The sequence below is a fragment of the Momordica charantia genome (assembly GCF_013281855.1).
Source record: "Momordica charantia cultivar OHB3-1 chromosome 10 unlocalized genomic scaffold, Mcharantia_2.0 BLBB01000010.1, whole genome shotgun sequence".
NCBI classification, from domain to species: Eukaryota; Viridiplantae; Streptophyta; class Magnoliopsida; order Cucurbitales; family Cucurbitaceae; genus Momordica; species Momordica charantia.
In genome coordinates, this window is record NW_028275158.1 from 11,112,444 (window position 1) to 11,120,460 (window position 8,017).

Here is an 8,017-nt window from a genome sequence, read left to right on the forward strand (position 1 = left end):
AGAACATCTCATCACCCATTTACTTACCAAAGGCGACGACGGCTGGACGAAACGGTGATCGGCGGCGGCGACTAGACGGAGCGGTGATCGGCGGCAGCCTGGACGGAGAGATGTTGGCGGCAATTTGGGGGAGAGAAGGTTGGAGCGGTGGTGGGCAGCTATGTTAGGGGTTTTAAAATAAAACCCTAACTTAGGTCGTCTCTTGAAGAGACGACCAAGGCGCCAGGTGGCGCCCATGCGAAATTGGTCGTCTCTTGAAGAGACGACCAAGCGGGATTTCAAAAAATCTCGCGTAACATGTCGTCTCTTGAAGAGACCACATGTTGAGTAATTAAAAAAAAAAAAACAGCGTGGCAGGCCACACTGTTTAAAAGCGGACTTGGTCGTCTCTTCAAGAGACGACAAGCGTTTATTTAAAAAAAAAAATTAAAGCGCCACGTTTGCTGATCGTCTACCAATTGTTGCCACTTCACAGGTCGTAGACGACCTGCTATTTCAAAAGCATTATTTTAATAAATAGTGTGACAAGTGGCATATTTTCGTAAATACTTTAAAAGATTAGCATTATTTAAAAAAAAAATCCGCCACGAATCTGGGTAAACATTCCTATCAAGATTGAACCGGTGGGGAAGAATATCTTCCTTTGCAAATTCAAGTTTCAACGGGATAAAAATCAAAATAATAAACAATAGTCTATGGTTCTTCGACAAAGCATTGATGATTATGGAGGAGCCAAAAGGCAACTACAGTTTCCACGAATTGGAATTTTGGTACACATCCTTTCGGCTACATTTTTCATGAACTACCTTATGCTTGTTTTTCTAAGAAAACGGAAACTGCAATTGTTAATATGATAAGGAAATTTGAGAAATTAGAAACAGACGGATGGAGTATGCCGGGGACCAACATTAAGAGTTAGGATCCGTTTGGATGTCCGAAAGGCTCTAAGGTGGGGGGTGATGATCAAGGTGGGGGCAATGGCAGATGAACGGTGGATTCCTATAACTTAGGAAAAGCTTCCAGATTTCTGTTATGGATGTGGTATAATTGGCCACGTTCTAAAGGATTGTGAGTCGACTAAGGATGCAGAAGAGGAGAATCGGCAAATACGGTGCGTGGATGAGAGGACCTAATCAAGCTCGAAGGCCAGGCAAAGGGAAAGGTGATGGAAGACGAGATGAGGACAGGAGACGGGGGAGAGGAAGAGGAAATCATACAAACTCTCAGTGGGTAGTTAATGAGTATGACGAGGAAGATGAAGATGATAGTAGAGGAGACTGGAGGAATACAAGCGGCTGGAAAAAGACTAGTTTGTCGCCGGAAAAACTAGCAAGTTGGAAAGTGGAACCCGGACCCGATGGTGGAACCGTTTTGGAAAGGACTGAGGAGTTGAGTGGCATTAAATTGGTCATTAATGGAGGCAATCAAAAAACAGAAGATTTCGGGCAAAACCAAACGGTAAACACAGGAATTGGGGGTTGTATTAATAAAGGAAAGTTGAAAATTGATACTGATATAGAGCAGGTTAAGAAGGTAAGTGAGGCAAGTGTGGATAATCAAACGGCTGAATGGCTGAGAATAATTCAAATAATACACAGCATATTTGCAAAAAAAGTGGGTCCAGTCATGGCCTAGCAGAACCAACTTCAGCGAATATGGATACAATCACTGCGCAGACTTTTTGTTAAACAAGTGGGCCCAACTGTGGTCCAATAGAATTAAAAGGGGCCGATCCACTGACAGATCCGGCTCCTAAAAACATAGGACTTGGAAGCGACAAACAAAAACAGAAAAGGGAGCGGGTTTTGATAATGGATCACAGGCAAACCATGCACAATTGATGGCTGGACACAGGCACCAATTGGATAGCGGGAAAAAGGACAGGCAGGCAAAGAGACAGTGTGATTGTAACGCCCCAGGCCCAGGATTCGAAATCCGGTTTCGGCAACTCTCTGCCCTGGCATTCACTTAGAAGCATGCTTTGTCCTCACTTACATGAAAAGGAAGGTGCACCTTGTTTGTATAGGTAGTAACTATTAATTCTTTTAAGCCTTTCTTGACCATTCTTGGATCCCTCTCATTCGGATGTGGTATCGGTTCATTCATGTACTCCTCCTCTCGGACGTCACAGTGATGGTGCATCTTATATTGTTTGTAGTCAATCGATGGAGGCTGTGGAACAGCCCAACCGAACGCAATAAAATTTTAAATTGGAATGTTCGAGGGTTGGGAACCCTCTTGAGAGGCCTATGTCACGTTGTGAGTAGGAATAATCCTCACCTGGTGTTTTTAATGGAAACTAAAGCCGGTAAGAAGATGGAGGAAAAGTGAAATAGTTGATTAATTTTGATTGTTGTATTGAAATTTCAAGTAATGGCAACAGCGGTGGTTAATTTAATACTTTTGTGGGGAAGGGAGACTGATGTTTCAATAATGTCTTACTCCTCTGGACACATTGACGTGTTTGTAACAGAAAATGGTTGGCATTGGAGATTCACTTAAATCTATGGGCAACCAAATCCGGAAAGAATGGGGGAGATATGGGAGTTAATTAAGCGACTGCACAGTATTTCCTAAATTCCTTGTATTTTGGGGGGAGATTTCAATGAAATGAAGGTAGATTCTGAGAAACTTGGTGGGGGCCAGCCAGACCACTGAAGCTTATGGAAGATTTTAGAGAGGTTATTGATGTTTGTAGCCTAATAGACCTGGGTGAAGATAATGATAAATTCACTTGGTTCAAGAATTTGCAACGTCAAGTTATCTGGGAACGTCTTTATCGTTTCTTATTAAATATCGAGCTTGCTAATATGTGCTCTAGTTTTAAAGTTCATCATTTGAACTTTTGGCTTCTGAACATAGGCTAATCCTTGCTTCTTGGGAATGGTGGCTTTCACCTCTGTTGTCTACGAATTATGTTACCAATTTATATATGTGAAAGTATACACAATCGTCGCAGCAAGTAATAAAAAATTCGAATCCATAGAGACTAAGTACCAAACACTCAATATTCACCTAAGAAAACAGTACTTTAAACTAACAATTTTTCTTCTGAATATATGCTAAAATAAACAGTAATGAAGGAGGTTTAGATGTATTTATAAACACACTGAATATTCGCTAAAACTACCAAACATGAATAACCAACGAGTAACTTCTTATGAAAAATAAGGATGCATGGGGGAGAGAATCGTGACTCTTTCTGGGTTACTCTAACGATGCTGCAGCATTAATGAAGTGAAGCAGTGGTCAAACAAACAATATACTTTTCCAAACACCCCAGATTTTCTGCCATTAGGGTTCTTAGACAAACATTAACAGCATATATTAACAGTTTATAACCAAGCTAGGTGGTGCTTATCCCTAAATTACCACACTCTAACTCAAGTAGAATCTAGCTCGAGATGAAGTTTTTCTCTACCTAATCCATTTTTCGAAAACTTAATAAGCATATATTCCAACATGGTGATCAAGCACATTGAAAATAGAATGATAAAACAACTTCAACTCAAAACACATTATCATTAATGCAGAACAACAAAGTTACAGCCCTTGAAATGAGTTCACAACATCTTTCCCTTACACAAGGTGTTTAGCTAGACAATGTCATAAGGGGAATCGAAAATATAGGAATAAAAACAATACAAAGAGCTTAAAAGATGAAGAGAGGGAGCTGAAGATCAGCTCCCAACAAGAGTTATCGGCTTCTTTTTCAGCTACAGTTGTCTCGTCTTCTTCTCCTTTTGACTTCTTTGAACGGTTAGAGAGGTTTTCTTGAAGTGAAGGTTGAGTGATTGCAAGAATGAGATGAAATAGTCTTGTGTGTTGTATAGAGGCTTGTCTTTCTTGTGGCCTTTATACTGCCCTCCAATTTTAGGGCAACAAAACAAGCCCTGTGGGACACATCTCTCACTCCCACGTGAAACCTTCAGTTACTATGGTAAATTTCGTTGAGAAGTTTTTCACTGTTAGCTTACTGCTTTTTTCTCTTTTTGGACCCGATGCTGTAGCATTATCAAAGCTGCAATAAAATTTTTAAAATTAGATGATTTAGATAAATGGTAGCATTATACAGGAGAATCTTGATTTCTTCGCTAATAAGGCACAACTTAGTGAATATGCGGACTAGATGAGGCTATCTTTAGCTATCTTATACGAATTTTAGACACAAATAACTCTCTTTAGGAGAGTTATCACACCCCCAAACTTAGCGTAATCCTTGTCTAACTCTTCTCTTCTAAAAGCATAGAAGTTGCTAGCCATGCGTCCCAACTATTCTCCTATCTACCTAAAATTCATTTCATTAATGTGGTAAGTGTTTCTCAGATTGCTCATGCATTAGCTCACCAAGGAAACAAACAGCTCTTGTACTAGAACTAAAGCGCTTTATTCATATTTAACAACCTTGTCTCACCTTCTCTCTTGGCCACTTGCGAAAAATCCCCTCAACCTATTTTTAAAGGCACTGACTTCCCTCCTAACTGTTGGCTAACTAAAGTCCTCTAAGACAGCTATGAGCTACTAGCCATTCTGAACCTTGCAACTCTTTGGAATGTGTTTTTTTTTTTTTCAATTGAGAGCTGAATTACAAGGCCAAAAATTTTCATAGCTTTACAAGATAGATCTTAGCAAAGGGATTACTGTATGATGCTACTATTAGAAATGAGAATCCCTCACCCCCAAACTTAAAAAGAAGCATGGTCCTTAATGCTTAATGAGAAAATAAGAACAAGGCTGCCCCAAACTTAGATTGAACATATGAAAGATGAAACTGGTGATTTGAAGAATTTCCTATTGTAAGCGGTTATAAAGGGGTGAAATGGTTGCTTATTTTCTAAGGGCAGTGGCTACTAGGGGAAAAGGATACTCAACATTGAAATTCAGCTGTGGGTTAGATTCCAGAGTGAGCAGGGGATACTTAGCAAGGCAAGACCACCACCTAAAAACACCTTAGAGAGAGGGCAACAACTAGATTTATCATTTTAGATTTCAACAGATCAATCATCCTTTAGATTTCAACAGATCAGCCATATTAGACAAAAAAAAAAAAAAAAAACGAAACAGTCAGACATGCATAAGCTAAACAACTCCAGCTACCTATCCTTTTCATTCTTTTTCTAAATGTCAACAGGCTGACAAAAATCTAACTGAAAATAAAATTGAATAATGGAAAAACACCTACAACTATTTTCTAACAGTGCACTAATGAAAACATTTAAAATGCAGAAAAAATAAACTAAATTAACGAAATTGAAAATACAGGAAGGTAAAATTGACAGGTATAATTGAAATTTGATCAAGTAGGGGAAATCAACTCCCCTGTTACTTTTCTTCTTCTTCATTGGAGCCGCCTGCGGACTGAGATGCTCTAGCACCCTCTTCTTCTTCAACGACAAACTTGTCCTCTGGGAATTTTGGGAAAGACGGAAATCGACAAGAGAAATTGCGCACAAGGGCCTTGCGAATCACAATGTCTCTTTCCTTGGCATAGCTCTTGTTGGGTGTGTTGCCCTAAACTCGTAGTTTGTATTTTGTAAAAACAAATGTCTATTTAATAAAGTTTTATTCAATAAATTTGTTGTTGAATCATAGCTTTGCATTGTCCAAAATTCAATAAACTAAACATCCAAGGTTATTTTTGATGTAATCTGGACAGTATATATACTGGGTATACAGTTGATATACGGGGTATATATTTGATATACCCCTGATATATGAATGGATAATGTCCCGTGAATAACCTAAAGGGTCTATTGTATATGGATAAGGTTGGGTACCTTATCCTGGCAACACTATGGATACAGCCCACTCTGTAAAGGTTACAGACGACTCAATCCAGGTCGTTCGTGTGGAGACATGCGAGTGGGGGTATTCTATACAATGAGTTTGTATAAGACCGGACCACGAAATAGGCAATCTTTAGATGTAACATCGTTGACTAATAGGTTGCTATTTCTTAGGATGATTAGGCAACTCATTCTCAATCTTGAGTGAGTTATGGACTCCTGCCCGTGAGGGCTCGTCCTTTGATCTGTATGGGTGAGAGTGGCCCGAGTCGCCGACTCAACATTCCTACCATTTTGGGGACGAGACCGAGTGGGGAGCTGGGAACATAACTTCACAAGATGGAATTTACTCCTCCCCGATTTTAGGGGAGTAGATGAGTGTTCCCTTAAATGCTGACTCTGGAACTTGAACAAGGGGCCCCACCCTCTCATTGGCCGAGAGGGACTTCCGATCATTGGTTGGACCATAACCAGGTTGTTCATTAGAGGAGCAGTGGTGTTTAAGGATAAAGATGTAACTCAGGGGTAAAACGGTAATTTGACACAACTTGAGTTACGAACACTCGTGAAGGATTGACTCTTCATTAATGGTCGTATATCCATGGACACGAAAACATTCTACAGTGAGAAGAGTGCAACTACGGGTCTTTAGTGGAATGACCCGTAGTTAACGAATCTAGATTAACTCGGTCAATGAGTTTGACCGATTAATCTTGCATCGTTGGAACTTCGGATTTGTAGGTCCAATAGGTCCCCTTGCTAGCTCATAACGGGTAAAACGAGGATCAAGGTTTTGGAAGAATTTGAATTGTTCAAATTACTTAAGGGATTATATGTATATTAATACATTATAATGTATAGTTAATTGTAAATTAAAACTATATATTATGAGAGATATTATTTGAATGAGATTCAAATAAAATTAATATGAATAAGATTCATATTAAAATTATAGGTTAAAAATAATGTGCATAAGATGTACATTAAAACTATAGGTTATACGAGAGAAATGTTTTAGAATATGATTCTAATTTTATAAATAATTAAGTGTTAATTATTTATGTATATATATATTTATTAATTATTAATTAGATTAATAATTAATTATATTTATTTATTAATTAATTTGATTAATTAATTATATATATATATATATATTAATTATGATATATATATATTTATATATATATATTATATATTATTATTTATTATTATTATTATTATTAATATTATTATTATTATTATTAATATTATTATTTGCACGTCACCCTTCTTCTTCTCCAAGTGTTGGAGAATGCAAGAGGAAGTGTTACAGATGAAGAAAAAAAAATCTCTCATCCAATTTCTCTCAAAACTCTCTCAATCTCTCCCTCTCTTCGATCAAGGTGCTACCATAAACACGATCCCGAGACCCAAGAGGATAGCGAGGAAGACGTAGTGGTGGTGTTCGTGGGAAACTGTAGAAGAAAAGTTCGTCAAAGGTATTTGGTTTCCCCTGTATTTTCCTTCTTTCTATTTCGGTTTTGTGTCCCAAAAATCAGCAACGAAGATCTGCTTCCGCTCCGGGATTCACATCCCTTTAGCTCTCAGATAGGCTTGCTGACTTCGCTCTATGGCTGCCACAACTCCTGCAATGGAGCTGAGTTGCTGCAGTAGGCTAGCTTGCGTATGAGAGACTTCTTTGAGCGCAAAAACTATATTCCCTCATCACTTGTTGTGGTCTATGGCCTTTAACTACTCAATCGCCGGTTCATTGATCATTCCTTTGTCCTTCAGCGTTTGGTCTGTGTCTTCCATCTTGACCCCCAATAAAATGTAAAGCTCTGTGATCGGATTTGGGAAATATAGATTGCCCTGCTTTCTCTTCTCAACCCCTGCAATTTCCCTCTCAATAAGCTGTCCCACATCGATGCTAAGCAGTTCCATAATGCAGAGCATGAGGAGCATCCTTTCCTTCGTGATGGAGGTATCATGCGTTGTGGGCATGAGCTTACTCTTCAACAGATGATTCCAGAAATTGGCTTCAGGCTTAAGGTAGACTGGAAGAAATGTGTGTGATACTCTTGTTGATAGCTGCCCCCTTGAGCCTTCCACTTCAATGCATCTGATTGCCCTATTTAGTTGCTCCTTAGAGGGAGCAACCTCATCTCATTAAAAGTAGCGTGATAGTAGTTAGGGAGACTTTCGAACCTTTCTGATGCTGCATCATCAACAAATCAGACGAACTCTGA